The sequence below is a fragment of the Pithys albifrons genome, chromosome 5 (genome assembly GCF_047495875.1).
Source record: "Pithys albifrons albifrons isolate INPA30051 chromosome 5, PitAlb_v1, whole genome shotgun sequence".
NCBI classification, from domain to species: Eukaryota; Metazoa; Chordata; class Aves; order Passeriformes; family Thamnophilidae; genus Pithys; species Pithys albifrons.
Genome location: NC_092462.1, coordinates 59,604,986 through 59,621,126, shown reverse-complemented (window position 1 = coordinate 59,621,126; position 16,141 = coordinate 59,604,986). Strand labels below are relative to the sequence as shown.

At 39.0% G+C, this 16,141-nt stretch overlaps 1 protein-coding gene across 10 annotated transcripts in view; it reads right to left on the bottom strand.

Annotated features, from left to right (window-relative positions):
* Window positions 1-16,141, bottom strand: part of LCORL (ligand dependent nuclear receptor corepressor like) — an 84,022-nt gene that overhangs the window by 56,681 nt on the left and 11,200 nt on the right. The gene's annotated exons all lie outside the window — the stretch shown is intronic.

Genomic DNA, 16,141 nt, shown 5'->3' with positions numbered 1-16,141 from the left:
ATCTTGAGTAGAAAAGGGAAACTATCTTAACACATTGGAGCTGTTCAGCTCGACAAGTCAGATTTTGTTAAAATTTGCATTATAAAATAATTTTAGTACATGGACTACATTTATGAAATTCAATTAATTATGATTATACTGGCTACAAAACTATTATTGGAGTTATAAATGTATTTATTTCTATTTTTCTCTTCTGCTTTTCTTTGTAATATATACAGTCCTATTAGAGAACAGAAATCAAATGACAAACCTGCTGTCCTCTCACAAATGTACATACACACATTTTTAGGCAGTAAAAAAAAACTAGAAAGCAAAAATCGAAGGCCCAAGCATACACTAAAATTTACCTTAAAGCATTATTCACTGACTCTTAGATTCAAGGTAATACGAATTCACATCATATTAGCATTGCACAAATTCCCCACTCTTCTGCCTTCAAAGGGTTATGGATAAAAAAATCAAGAGAGATGAAGTCCTAAGTTAAGATAGCAATTCTTCAAACACATCAGATTGGAAATATAAAACACACTATTGACCATTGCTATGACCATCAATGTTATTAACTACAAGCCACTTCAGGTCAGCAGCTAGTTAGTAAGTTATTGTCATCGGGCAAAGAAGAGAATGAAGCATCTTGTGGAGACAACTGTGATCCTTTAAAGAGCAAACACCAACTTCTATCTCTTGGTACTTTGTCAATCTAACAGGAAGCTTGTTTACTATCCCAGTCAGCATCCCAAACCTTGCCCTTTGGACACCCACCACCCTCCCCACCCTGTGGACGGTGCTACTTGTTTCTGCCTTTATTTTAGTCCTTATCTGCCTGCCCTGCTGGCTGCTCCTGTCTGTGCAAGTGCATGACCACAGAACACCCAGTTCTGCAAAACCGCAGGTTGTTAAGGAAGAACACAATTTCCAAACAGGTTTCCATACAGCTTGTATTACATATGGCACACTGTGGGATCATTGTGGGGTTTTTTATTTATTTGTTTGGTTTTTATTACCCTGAGCAAAGGACACACCAGCTCACTCCTCTGCTAATTCACCAAACTTAGTTCCATCCTACCTATCCAAAGTGCTGCTTCTCTTACAAGTCCTACAGAACTCCATGGAGCCACAACAGACTTACTCTGCATGATTATTTGCTTCCTCACCTTTGGATACTGGATGCCTTCTTATAAAAGAAAAATTACTTGTACAACCTAAGAACAAGAGAATCTTTTTCCAGACCTTATTCTAAAATTTTCCCAGAAACACTTGTATTACTTCCATGCTTCACAAAGTACTTCTGCTGCCTTTCAGCACGATTGACACAACTTTAATTTAGCCTAAACATGATGATACATCTTAGTTTCTAGTACAGCTACTGATGAATGTGTGCTGGCACTGTTTCATAAAATGTAACCACCTGAACACAGGGATTTCAATAAACATTTGTTTTCCTTCCTCAGTCAATATGCATATGGAAACAGTAGTAGCAGTTTTGGAACTCGCCAGAACCTGAAGAGCCTACAGAAACCAGTCAGAATTATACTTAGCTTTTACCTGTTATGAGTCACTAATTGAAAAAATCTGCTCTAAAGTAATTTTACAGAACTTTCTGTCTCTTGGTGGTTGATTGTCTCTCTGCTTCCAAACTGCCTTTCAAAAGTGTTGAGATCTGACACTATTTGGTTCCAAGCTGAAAAGCAACACTGTTGGCTCCATTAACTTGCAATACCCCAATCTGTCAAACTCTTTCTACCTCTAATAAGTTTCTTTTGTTATTTATTTGTCTTTTTCTATCTTCATGTAGAAAGAATATCACCTTTCTTCATTATATGACAACCCTTTAATATCCAAGACAGGTTCCTCCAACAGTCTTCATAAGCAGAAACTTGTGATACAGTCTCTTAACTCAGTTCTAAGTTTCCAGTTTACTTTTCTGAACAAAGCTGTGAACCGTTTCTTTCCCCCTATATTAATCCCCTCTGCTCAACCACCCCCTTGTACCACCTCTACTCTTTCCTCACCCAGGGACTCCCAGGATCAGGGAGGATGAAGCTGTGACCTCCAACAACAGGAAGGGGGCTCTCTTTTCCCATCAGTAGCTATTTGGGTGCCGAAGAGACCAACAGTCCGAGAACAAGCTCTGTCAGGTTTGGCATCTAGGCCTGATCCACGCGTCAACAGCCAAGGTAACTACAAGGAAGCAGTAGGTGACAGTAATTGCAGAATCCTGTGGAGCTTCTGCACAGCAGCTGGACTCGATGTCTTAAGAGTTCAGCTCTTTGCCAAACACGCCATGCTGCAAAGAAACTCTTACAGCTCATCTGGCCATTGCAGATGACTTGTTGTCCTTGTCACAGCAATACATCTTCAGCAGATCAGAGCTAACTACAGGAGAGCAGGGACAATGGTGAATGACAACACGTGTCAATATAATAAATAGCAGGGCCCAGGTGCTGATCCAAGGGTAACACTTTGTTAGGGCAAACATGTTCTGTGGATCGGTATCTCAGTAGGTGGCTGCAAGCAGGACTTCAGCTCTTAAGACATTAAGCTCCTCTAAGAAACAGAGTGCTTGAGAAAGACAAGATCCATTTGATTGTGCAAATCACTGCTAACAGGTTTGCTCATAGGGAGGTCTTCAAACTAGGTTTGCCAAAGAAGTGGAGGCTGCAGACTAGAAAGGAAGAGAATGGCAGAGACAGTAAATGCACAGGACAACACACAGTGAGGATCATACCCCCTGAACAAGAGGCATAGGGACACACCTTTAGCTGCTCTATAAGAGTGCATTCAGCACGTGAAGCAAACACAAGGGATTGTAAACCAGTGCCCATAATGATCCTACTGTGAGCACACAGTACAGTGAGACAGTTCACAACTGCTGTGGATGGACCACAGGCCTTGAAGACAGAAGTGAGAAAGTCAAGGACAGTGCTTAGACTTTATACAGAGAACTCAAACAAATGGAGCCTTAGTGCAGAATGGCCTACAGGGCAGTTGAAAATCCACAGGTCAGAATTCAACCAGGCAAACATCATGGTGAACATCTGTTACAGACTTTACAGACTGCCAGTCAAGGGTAAGTAGATTGAAAAAAAAAAAAGACAATCAACAAACCCATGAGAAGTAAAAAGTCTGCACAATCACTAGCCTTAGCTCTCATGAAAAATCAATCACCAAGACATATGCTGGAAATGTAACATGGTGGCACACAAGCAATGCAGGAGATTCATGGTGCTTGGAGGACAAACCCACCTGAGGGGTGGAAAAGGTCTATAGGGCAGGCACTCTGCTACTCATCATTAAGGAATCATTAATCAGTGATGTGACAATTAACAGTGGTCTTGGTCATAGGAACCGTGAGATGGAATTCAGGATCCCAAGGGAAGTGAGGAACCTGAGTAGCAGAATAATCTCCCTGGGCTTAGCAGTAACTAATTTACAGCCCTCTGCCAGTAGACAGGGAGTGCAGTGGATACTACAAGTAGGATGCTGTGCTGTCTTGCCTAAACCAGAGAAACCTTAAATGGGCCAAGGATCCATTGGCAAGGTTTTTACATAGTTATCCTACAAAATATTTTGTCAAGTTAAAGAAATTGCAAAGTGAAGAGCAATTACCACTACTGAGTAATTCAAAAACCAATACTTTGTGAATTAATTCCAGTATCTTAAGTGTCTCTACAAGTTTACTCAGATTTAAAACATGATTATTAAATGTACAGGAAGTCTTTAGGCTGCCTTCACAACTTTTAAATAAAATCTTCTTAAAGAGAAGTTACCTTTCAACTGCCTACAGAACTTTATGAATTAAATTTCCCCTAACGTTTTATCACTGTAAACTGCTTAGTGTCTGAAACATCTTAAACACCCATCTACATTAGAGAGCGTACGCTGCCACATACCGACAGTACAGCCTGTAAAATTCTTTGTCATGAATAAAACAGTAATAATTAAATGGATACATTTCATGGAAGCTTCCCAGACCATGCATCTTATACACACTTAAAGGTACTCAAGGAAGACACAAGGACTCTTCCTCACTGCATGGCCAGACAGAGCCATTCCTTATTCTACTCCTCAGCAGCAGCAGCAGCATGGAAAGTCTCTTCCATTCAGAAACTGGTATATAGCCCAGTGGTCCCTGCCTCCGTAGAAGCCATTGATATTCTACACTGCCCTGCGCATGGAAAAATCACAAGGTGCAGATTTAAGATTTTTACAAGGTTGGTCTAGGTTAATTTTGGACAGATACAGTAATTGAACAATTATAAAATACAAATTGAGGTCAGACAGGTTTAGCTATACATTAACTACTGTTTTTCCAAAAGCTGTATTTCCCTAATATTTCTGAGAGGAAATAGTTACTTCAGACTCAGAGTTGAATTCAACACCTTCTCAAACTGCCTGTTTCCACCTTCCCTCTCCACATCCTCTAGGTGATCACAACTGAGACCACAAGTATATTTTCAACAAATTTGAATGACTCAGACTACATGTTAGGAGAACAGCCAAAAAAGGAATAAATATCATGTAATAAATAGAAGCTGACATTTGAGTACTGCTTTCAAATGCACCATTTGGTGAATCTGAAGATAGGAGAGGTAATTATGATACAGCTGGGAAAGCGAATAGTTGTAATATGCACAGGTTGTAGTAAAAAGTTTTTGATATGTTTGGTACACTCTACCTCATACTAATTTCTTGATTCCCCTCCTCTTGTATATGGCCATAGTAATTCCAGCATTTGTATGTTCTTCTCAAATGGAAGTCCATTTCATAAAAGTAAATATATTTCCATTAACCTTTGAGTATTCATTCCTTCACAAGTAGTCTTTTCTTTCTCTTCCCATTTCCAGTTTTCTGTTTTCAGAAGTAATCCAATTCTCAGCCTTTTTTTTTAAAGCCAACTATATTTGAGACATTTTACTAAAATTTAATAATTTTTAGTTAATTTTTTTATTCAAAAAAAGAGCTTTTTATTTGTTCTTTTACTCAGTGCTAGAACACAGTAGTACTAAATGTCAAGGAGCGGCCTCACAAGACCGAGGCAAACTGCAATAATTACAGCTGTTGCAAGCAGCATATTGAATATGTGCTCAGGCACTTGTAACGGAGAACTGGGAATCCATGTAACTGGCTACCACGCTGTAATCATTCAGTTTAAATTAAGAAAAAAACCCAACCAACCAGGTGAAGGGAAATCCTATTAAAAACGCTGTACTTCAGACTGTCCTCACACCACTAACCTAAGCCACCTAGAAAAACCTTCCCTATGTACTTGCTCTCCTCTCCTCTGATCTGCTGCAGCTTTTTGCAGTTTAGGAAAACACCAGCAGATGAACTGATAAAAGTGTTAAATGAAAACACTTCTAAATGAATTCACTTTTGATTTGGTATTTTTCTAAGCCATAAAGACTGTTTTATTTGTACCTGTGGATGCATATCAGAAATGGCAGATGAATGCTCCTTACAGAGATAACAATTTCAGTGGAAGAGGCAGATGCTTAACAATACAGCTCACATGATTCATATTTACTGCTCTACTTTTCATTTTAATGCTGAAAGGTTACCTTTTAGATGAAATCCTATTGTTCCCTTTAACTTTGTTTTAGAGACTTGTTAAGGAACTCAAAGTCCTGAGCACACAGAAATTCAATTCTACTTCTCTTACCCCATTTTCCTCAGTCAGGCACAGTGTTAGCCCACTGCACAACACTGGGAAGGACAGGGCATGCATCTGTATTTCTGCTACAATGAAATGAGATTTTTAGCTTTAAGCACTACAGCCTCTGGAGACAACACATGAAAAAAGGATCTTGAGGCTCTCTAAAACACACCTTTGTTAACCCACCTAACAAAGTTAAAAAGCCTATGTTGAAATCTTCACAACTTCTGTGGGCCTAAAAAATTAACTTTGCCAGGAACTTTCATCACCCTACACTTTGTGGCTCACTATACCAAGAATCACATCTGAATTACGTTAGTTCAAGTTGTTTTACTAAAGGCCAAAACACTTATTTAGCTTCTAAAGTAAAATTAGGCCTCACCTCTACTCCTATTTAAGATGCTGTCAAGTAACAAGCATCAGCGAGAAAGATTTATGTATCCTCTTGTTTTTTGAGTTTATTCAATATTCTTAGCAGAGAAAGCAATGAAAAATTAAAGTAGAAAACCACTGCACCTTCTAAGCAGTGTAGAGTTTAGCCCATTAAGGCTGCTTTTAAATGAAAACTAATATGAAAGTAGGTTCAGAACTGCTGATTTCAATTCTTAAAAGGTTGTAAAATTTAACAAATGGTCTTTAAAATGTAATTAGGAAAATCCAAAGAGCAGGATTATATTTAATGAGACTGGGCACAGTACTGCCATGCAGCATTAAAATAAAACTACCTTGTTTTATTCTTTGGTGTGGTAATAGTTACTTTACTCAATTGTTAGACTGGATAACAACTAAGAGTTTCTATTTCTGCATTTTCCACTGAACACAGAAACACTTATCTAGTTAGCATGTAAATTCTGTTCCCATTCTGAAGTCATACAACCCATATTTTAAGGTGGTATTTCTTAATCTGTGAGGATGATTACATAAATTGTATGAGTTTCAGAAACTAAAATCACACTGGAAAGAAATTGGCCAAGTAAGGGTAGAAAGAGAGAGATCCTGCACACTGGTTTATGCCCTAACCAATGGGCTATAACCTCCTTAATTAGTAGCATCCTTTGCCCCGTACACTTTTATTCAAGTAGTGGTTGCTTCATGCCAAGGTACAACACAGACTCTGTAACTCACTGACTTAACTGACAATACCATGAGAAATAAAAATTTCCCTTCATATGTGAAAATATATAAGCTATTAAAAGCATTCAGCTTGGTTCTTTGTCACCAGAGCAATTACTTAGAAGATTTCCTCCTCTCGCCTTGGCCGTTTGCCCTCCTTCACTCATCTAAAAAGTGATCTCTTCTAAAAACAACATGTAATTCAAAGAAGAATGATATCTAAAGGACAAACTTCAGTTCCTCTTCTCCCCATTCTATACATTTGCATGACTGCATTATTTAGTTTGGCCCAGTACAAGAGTACTTCTGAAGGAAGTTTTGTGGTTTGCATTAATAAATCAGCTATCTTGGATGAAAACAATTATACCATAGACAGAATTCAGCTTTATTAGGTTCATCAAGTATCGGAACTACTTTTTATTTTCTTTTAACAAGTCCTCGAGGTGGACAAAGCACCAGTCACAGTTTCTCTGAAAGAAGAACTGCTTCTCTTCAAGTGCTTGGTAAAGTTATGGAGAAGATTATTCTGGAAGGTACTGTAAACATCTAAAAGACATTGCAGTCATGGGTGGCAGCCAGCACAGCTTCAGGAGAGGAAAGTCCTGCTTATCAAACCTGATTTCCTTTTCTGACAAGGTAACTCACCTAGTTGATCAAGGGAAGCCAGTTGATGTAATCTTTGTGGATTTCAGTAAAGGTTTAGTGTCTCTCACAAGATCCTTCAGGACAAAATGTCCAGCACACAGCTGGATAAACATGTGGTAAGGGAGCAATTGGCTCATGGGTCAAACACAGAGGGCAAGAATAAATGGGGTAACAACAGACTGGCCACCCGTCACTAGTGGGGTTCTGCAGAGCTCCATCTTCGTCCCTGTGCTCTTCATCATCTTCACGACTTGGACACAGGACTGTAAGGGATACTAAGCAAGTTTGCAAATGACACAAAACTGGGAGGAGCTGTTCAATCCCCTGCAGGCAGGGAGGCCCTGCAGGGAGACCTGGACAAATTACAGGACTTGGCAATCACCAACCATAACAAGTTCAACAAGGGAAAGTGCTGGATCTGCATCTGGGATGCGACAACTCTGGATGCACAGACAGACTGGGGAATGAGATGCTGGAAAGCAGTGCCGTGGAAAGGAACCTGGTCAATGGCAAGCTGAATATGAGTCAGCAGTGCCCCGGCAGCCAGGAGGGCCAACCTTGTCCTGGGGGCATCAGGCACAGCATTGCCAGCTGGTCGAGGGGGGAGATTGTCCCACTCTGCTCTGCACTGGGGCAGCCTCACCTGGAATATTGTATGCAGTTTTGGGCACCATAATGTAAGAAAGATATTCAGGTATTAGAGAGTGTTCAAAGGAGGGCAATGAAGATGGTGAAGGGCCTTGAGGGGAAGCCATATGAGGAGGGTCTGAGGGCACTTGGTCTATTCAGCCTGGAGAAGAGGACACTGAGTGTAGACCTCACTGCAGTTACAACTTCCTTGTGAGGGGAAGACAAGGGACAGGCACTGATCTCTTCTTTGTGGGGATCAGTGACAGGACCCAAGAGAATGGCCTGACGTTATGTTAGGGGAGGTTTAGGTTAGATATTAGGAAAAAGTTCTTCATCCACATTGTGGTTTGGCACTGGAACAGGCTCCCCAGGGAAATGGTCACAGCACCAAGCCAGAGTTCAAGGAGCATTTGACAATACTCTCAGCCACATGCTGGGATTCTTGGGGACAGTCCCAGGCAGGGCTAAGACTTGGACTCAATAAGCCTTGTGGGTCCCTTCTAACTGGTATATTTTAGTGCTTCAATATTTATTGATAACTATTACTTATCATTAATAAAGGAGCAAGAGTAGGGAACAGTATTTTATGTTACTTAAAAAGGCAAATGTCATCTCCCTGCCTTTCTTACAAATTATCCCTTTCACAGGAAAGGGACTTGCAGCTAGTGTTCAGTCACCTTTCAGTTTCTAATTATATTAACTTACAGCCCTCTAAAGTACATGCCTACATTTTACAGGTGCTTGCACTCTGTTCTCCACCATATCTGCTACTACAGTAGGCAACTGGTTTCCCTGAAAAATGGTTATCTGCTCTGAATTGCACTTTTTTGTCTCCAAATAAAGACATGGTCTCCCTTCCCCAAGTGACAGGAAAATAAAATTATTGCATCAGAAACTCAAAATCCTTAAGAATACCTGTGTTTATTATTCAGCCATAACCAAGTTCCTTTGATACATCAGACCACTCTCAATTGATTTAGAAAAGATTTTATGAGCATTCTGTAACATTAAATCAAAATTTTGAAAAGCATTAAGTACCTCAATTTTTGAATTACACCTAGTAACCTTTAACTCACCATTAGGATACAAGCAGCAACTCTCTTACAACTTGTTAGAGGAGAATATTCTGTAGCAAAGACAGTTATTTTAATATTTTACAAGAGTTGAGCAGTGTGTTTAGCACAGAAACTTAAGTGTTAACATCTCTGGCTGTTTATTCTGCCCCACATCCTTCCACATTAGCAGCTGTCCCCTCTGCCCCTCCACCCACAGACAGATTAATAATTTTTGTCTTGATTATATATTGACACAATTCTCAGTCACAGGGTTTTCATTGTTGATGGTGGTCTGTTTTGACTTGGTTCCATTATTTTTTTTAAAATCTACTCTTACAACAATCTGGAAAGGATTGACCATAGTATGAAAGAAATGAAGTACTGAGTCTTAAAAAACCCCCAAACAACAAAACCACAACAAAACACACAAAACGATAAGCAAACAAACACTCGATCACTTTCTTGCCATTTTTAGAAGAGGCAAGAAAAAAAAAAATTAACTATCTTGTAGACAGAACACTCAAGACACAAAGCATGGCAACAGAAGCAAAAATTAATATATATATATATATTTTTTTATATATATATTCAAAGATTTTCTTTTTCTGGTTTGTAATGTCACTACCAAATATCTATTCTTAAAACTATTTGATAAAATGTTGGCCAGATTCTCAGGTAAGAAGCAGCCAATTTTTCTTGCAGAAAAATTCTTGAGTCTTAATATAGGACAGATTTTGCATGAGGAGTAGGGAGGTGTCTTCTGTTGAATACGTTGTCTAGCTTGAATCCATTTCTTTCTTAAACATTAACTTAAAACACTCATTTTCTTTACCATACTGATTCAGTTTCCTAAGCAAACAGGAACCAACATACCAGAGATTCCAAAATGAAAGGGAGGAAATCCTCTATTTAGACTCCAATACAAATTCCAAACCATAGCTAAAAAAGATGCTTGTCCTTCTCTAAAAATCTTGACCCCAAGAACTAATGCAGTTGAGGATGATGCTGCTGCCAGTGAGACAGGGGGACCAAAACCTACATGAGATTACAGAACAACTTCACTTTTCACTTAGGATAAAAATCCTTAGTTTCAACACTCTATGCTGTGCTTTATAGTAGGGGTGAAGAGAGTGATGAAATACAGTTGCAAGAAACTAACAGGTATATCAGAACCGGCTATAGCAGTTACAAGTATTAAGCAGAATACCAAGAGGGAGACTGAGACTGCCTATACCTCAGAGGCAGAACAAACCAAGGAAATGTTGTGCCTCCCCCCAGTTGTTCACAATTTTAAAGAAAAGGGTGATAGCCAACGGGGAAAAAAAAAAGTTTTTGTAGGTTAAATAAAGACCATAATTGCCATCAACTCTGAATTCAGGTACTATAAATCACAGCAAGAAAAATGAGGTTTAATAAAAAAGGAAGCGTCTCAACACTCCCAAGCAATCATCTATGCCAATGAGAATGTGTCCTTGCAGACTGTAAACAGAAGAGCCCACATGACACCTATTGCTGTACCTTCCAGACACTGTCAAAATTAAAAGTAGATTTAATTTCTAATGTAATAGTAGCAAGATATTTTGAGAGACTTGTGTTACTTATAATTTAAAAGGCTTAAGGAAAACACTTCAGAAGCCACTATGCTGCTCTCTGGGTAGAATCATAGAATCGATTGGGTTGGAAAAGACCTCCAAGATCATCGAGTCCAACCCTTGGTCCAACTCTAGTTCATTTACTAGATCATGGCACCCAGCGCCACGTCCAATCTGTGTTTAAAAATCTCTAGGGATGGCGAATCCACCACCTCTCCGGGTAGCCCATTCCAATGCCTGATTACTCTCTGTAATCTCTCTGTAGTGGGAGAGAAAAATGTTTCCAAGTGACAGTCCTCAGAACTTCATTTCTATTCTTTCTATAAACTCCAACTTTGAACAGCGATCTAATCCCAGTTGCCACACAGGAACATTGAAATATGGAGTTGGTGGGAATATCAGTGTTCTTCAGGCTCTTAAAGCTTATTCTACTGCCTTTCTTTTTTCAGGACTCTACATCAGAGCTAGGCAGATACCAACTGTTATTCAGAACAGTCCCAGCAATAATGTGACCAGTTTGTATCCTTAGAGAAAAAAATTCAGGACGAGGAAGTGACCGCAAAAGACAATTACATCCAGCATGGAAAAATGCTCATGACTTCCTCCTTTTTTATCAATTTAAGCGTTTTACAACATGAGGAGAATAATGCCACAGAGAAACAACTGCCACTGCCAGAAGACCACATACCTGAAGCATGTTCTTGTTTCTTCATCATAATTTTAAGACGTACAAGAGGACTGAAAATTTTGCGTGTTTTACCTGAAAGTTTAGAATTGCTAGACAAAGGTTTTTTTCTTACATGAAGGCCTAGTCAGATGTCCACTAAATCATCATGAAAAAGTGAATTCCACAGAGAGTCTGTAACAATGAATAGGTCACAACATTGCTTTACTACTATGCAGTACCGGACACCTAACAAGCATCTGGGAGAAACTCTAGCAGTCAACTAACAAATAAATAGGTCTGGCACACATCCTGCGTTATTGGAATTGAAGGACAGGAAGCTTTCTGCAGAGAAAGGCTGTTAAATACAGTTATTAGAAAACACCAGTTCACTGACACCTCTCCCCAAAATAATAATAAAATAAAAATAATAATAATTTCAAAACATGTCTACCCTGATGGGCTTTTGAGACACAGAAGCTTAGGATGGTGTACTACACCCTGTTTCTACTGCAAGCTAATGAAGTTGCAAGGCTTCAGAGCATTCTCTGAAACTGATGCCTGACACCAAGTTTTACCAGTAAGAGGAATTTCCAAAGAGCATCAGGGTTTCATGGGAATTGACAGAAGGTTTTTCTTCAATTATGATTTCTGTGTCACTCAAGCCACCTGTCTATTCCAGACGAATGACTTTGAAATTATGAACTGGAGAAAAGTCATTCTTCTCTCCCCATAGGTCCAACTTCCTCATATTCAGAAACTATTTATTGGTTTCTATTATTTAAAAAAATTGGCTTGGCAAATGAGACAAAATTTAGAGTTAGTAACATGTTAACAAGAAATGGACTCTTATCTATGTAAAAACTTAAAGGAAAAATTAACTTCGCCTATTTCCTCTAAAAGATTTTCTGGTACTCAAGGTTAAGATTGCTAGTGCCTCAGATGCTTCACTTACTTTGCAAGAACTCTAAATTCAGCTAAACAGTGATTTCAAATTCGTTCTTAAACACACTCAGTGCATAAAAGAAAACATGACATTGTTCAAGGTACGTAGCCAGTGTATCTCAGTTTCCACACCACGAACAAACCACCTGGAACCCACATCATTTAAGTGAACATCTGCTGAATTTCATAATAAACTGAAAAGAATAGACCCAAGTTTCTAATTGTTTAACATTTGATTAAGAAGACTGAATTCCCACCTTTCCCACTGGAGACTGAAAAAGCAGAAATACAGAAACAAAGACTTGAAATACAAATTTTAGCTTCACATTAGGCACTTTCATCAGATGAAAGATGTCACATTTAAGAAAAGAACAGGAAAAAGTCTCTGGGTTTTGCTTTTAGCATTTGACACAACTCAAAGATGAAACAGGTTTGTTTGGGTGGAGTTGTTTTGTTTGGCTGGTGTGTCAGGGTTTTTTTTGGGGGGGGAGGTGTGATCTGTTTGCAGTTGAGTTCCCCCCCCCCCTTTTTTTTTCCTCTTTAATCAATTAACATCTGTCAGAAGTTTTGATAAAACTTCCTCAATCATTAAAGGTCCAATATAAAGCACAAAATGGTAAGATTCAAAGTGTGGGATTGGGATTATCATCTGCTGTGGAAAAAAACTCATGCAGTACTCAGCTGAAAGCACCGGATTTGAGAATTTACTGGGAGATTTTTGTAATGGTTTTGTAATGAAATTCTGATTAGGGTCTATAAAGCTCACACTACTATCAATCGTTAACCTGAGCTGGGGAGCACCACATAGGAAAACCAGATCCATTTTTTAAGTACATAGTGAAAAGATTCTGAATATTTGAATCATGTGGAGAACAGACAAGAGCTCTTATGCAAGGCAGATGGGTTTAAACAGTAGCTATCCTGTCTCAGAAACACTCGGTTCCTTCTGTATTCCAGCACTGTCTCTTCCTCAGCAGAAGCAAACATTCATTATTTCCAGACAGTGATTCTCACTTCCAAATTTGCTAGTCTGCTCTAAAAACACTGAAATACCTCTTCACTTTATACTGTGCAAAAATGAAAAAAGCCAGTGATCCTATTCTGCTCTTTAAAACAAACAATTCATCAGCACAAATTCTGTACTAAGTTTAAACAGCTAAAAGTGGGTTTGGGTTTGATTTTTTCCCCCCACATGAAGCATTAATTATAAGATAAAGAGAAAATATAGTCTTTTACCAGAGTTCACTATTCCATTCACATTTTAGTGAGTTTTTCTGACCCAAGACAGCCATACTCCACTGCTTCACACAAATCTCAAGCAAAGCAAAACAGGAAATTCAGTCCTTTGAGCTGATCTGTAAGTAGGGAACTTTTTCCTCTTAATGAAACAATTTAAAAAGACAACAGCAACCACTTAGAGAAGTCAAGTGAACTGCAAGGTCAAGAATACATGAAAAGGATTTCTTAAAAGAAAGGTATGATTACAGCCTCCATTTCCAGCAACAGGGAAACTTCTGCAGGAACCAGATAAATCTCAGTTCCAGCATTCTGGAAAACTTCATGTAAAGTTATTTATCTGGTAAACTTCTTTATCAGTCTCATAGGTCAAGATCACTCATATCTCACACAAAGAGCAAAACACCATTTATTACTTATCAGCAAGGTTGAGAAGGGAAGAGGAGAAAATGCCTGATTACCACTTGAGGTGTACAACTGATGAAGCTGCCAAACATCCAGTTTGCACCTATGCTGCACTGCCACACAAACAGGTCACTTAAGGGCAGGTGGAGAAGTTCAGCAACACACAGAGCAAAGGACAGTCAACAGCTCTTCAACTACGCCACCAAATCACTACCAAGTAACTACTCTTGTAGGCAACAGTAGAAGAGGCTGTTTTGCCTCTTCTGAGTTTGTCATGCTGGTGGTTGAATGGGGCAGAAAAGATAAAGCAATTTTTTGTTCCTACCAAGGAAATTAAGAAAAAAGGCCTCAAGGAAACAAGCAGTCACCCCATGGCCTTTCAGATGCTCTGTAATACTGGCTTCCTCTAAGTGATTTGATGCTTCAGAAGACAGATTCTGAAAAGATGTCGGGCTCTCTTCACACGATATGGAAAAGCCAGAAATTAATTAAAGCTACATCAAGTAGAAACCATCAAGCTATTACAATGTGTGACAACCTGACGAGCCACTAACTGAAGGAAAATGACCCAAAGCACACTTGGCACCAAGTGGAAAAAAAGGCACAAAAGCCATTTATTCAAGGACAAGTTGGATTTACACAAGGTTCTGGAGGGAAGGTTCTGGAACTTGGACAGGGGTGGAGTGTGTAACCAGGGTAACCACAGAACCAGTGGGACAGTGGTCATCAGGGGCAGAAAAACTGACCAATGGGGAAACAGGGTTCTGGGAAAAGGTGGAAAAACTGTGTGAGGAAGAAGACAATATGGAGGACTATAAGGGAAGAAATAGGAAGGGAACAACAGGAGGGGAAAACAGTAAGAGTAACAATAAACTTGCAAAAACTAAAAACTGTGCAATAAACCACAATAAACTAAACTTCTGTTGTAACAGTCTCTTCTAATGCAGGTTGTTTCACGTCTTCCAGTCGTCATGAGATGTGCGTTCTCCCACATCTCCTCCTTTTGTGATTTCTAAAGGAACAAAGACTTGGGAGACATCACACAAAATAAGAGGCTTGAAAGCATCCAACCAAACATGGGGAAATAAGAAGAAGGAAGAACAGTACAAACAGACTTGATAACAGAAACAATGAAAGGTGGGGGAGATTGACTTTTCAAAGGCCAAAAGGAGGGAAAATGGGAGATATCACTGCAGAGAACATGGAGGTACAACAGCTTCTGGTAGACATCTTAAATGGGGGAATAAATTGGGGTACAAAGTGGAGTACTAAACATTTTACACATTATAACACTAATCAGTTTAGAACAAAAATACATAAAAAATTACTTCAATTATAATCAGCCCAACATACACATCGAATATATTGGGAAAAACTATAGTGTATAAAGAAACATAATTATTCTGAAAAGCACGTCTGAGCTTAGATTGTTTATGGGGTTGTATAAAGGAGGCAAGAGTTTACTTAAAGAAGGGATTCAGAAATACTGCCAAATAATGCTCCAATGATAACTGTTACCTTTCCAATATTTTCCTTTTCTTGCAAACCTTGAACACTCATTATTATTAATAATGACATCAAAGCTTTAATCCTTCCGTTTTTCCTTTTCTCTTCTCACTTCTCCAATTCTCTCTGCTGCTCCTCTCCTCCACTTACATAAACCAATTTTATCTTACCCTACACAGACTTTCTTCTTCTACACAGACCTTCTACTGACTTAAGAATACTTTCTTCGTATGAACCTTTATGCAGGACTGGAAGTTATCACTGAGGCAATCTAAGGGAGTATTTCTGGGGAAATCACAGCATTCTTAGAGGGAGGGTGAATCTGAGGTAGGATAGCATGAGGTAGCATTCACTTCGATTGTACAATGTGTTCTTAAGGTAAAATAACTGCGGGGGATACATTCATAACACACTAACTGTCTCATTCACACTGGTGACCACCCCATCCAACCAACCATGCACGAACCCCTTGTACCACCAATTCATCGTTTTTCTTTTTTTCCTTTTATCTCATGGGTTAGACATTCCAGCCTCAGACCTGTAAAAACATATCTGAAAGACAATTAAAACACAGGCACATCTAAAACAAAATCCCAACAGAAAACATTTTAATCTAAAATAGGATTTTAACAGAAATCATTTCATTTTTCCTTTGTATTGAGTCACTGCAGTTAAGTGTGATTGGACCTGGGTC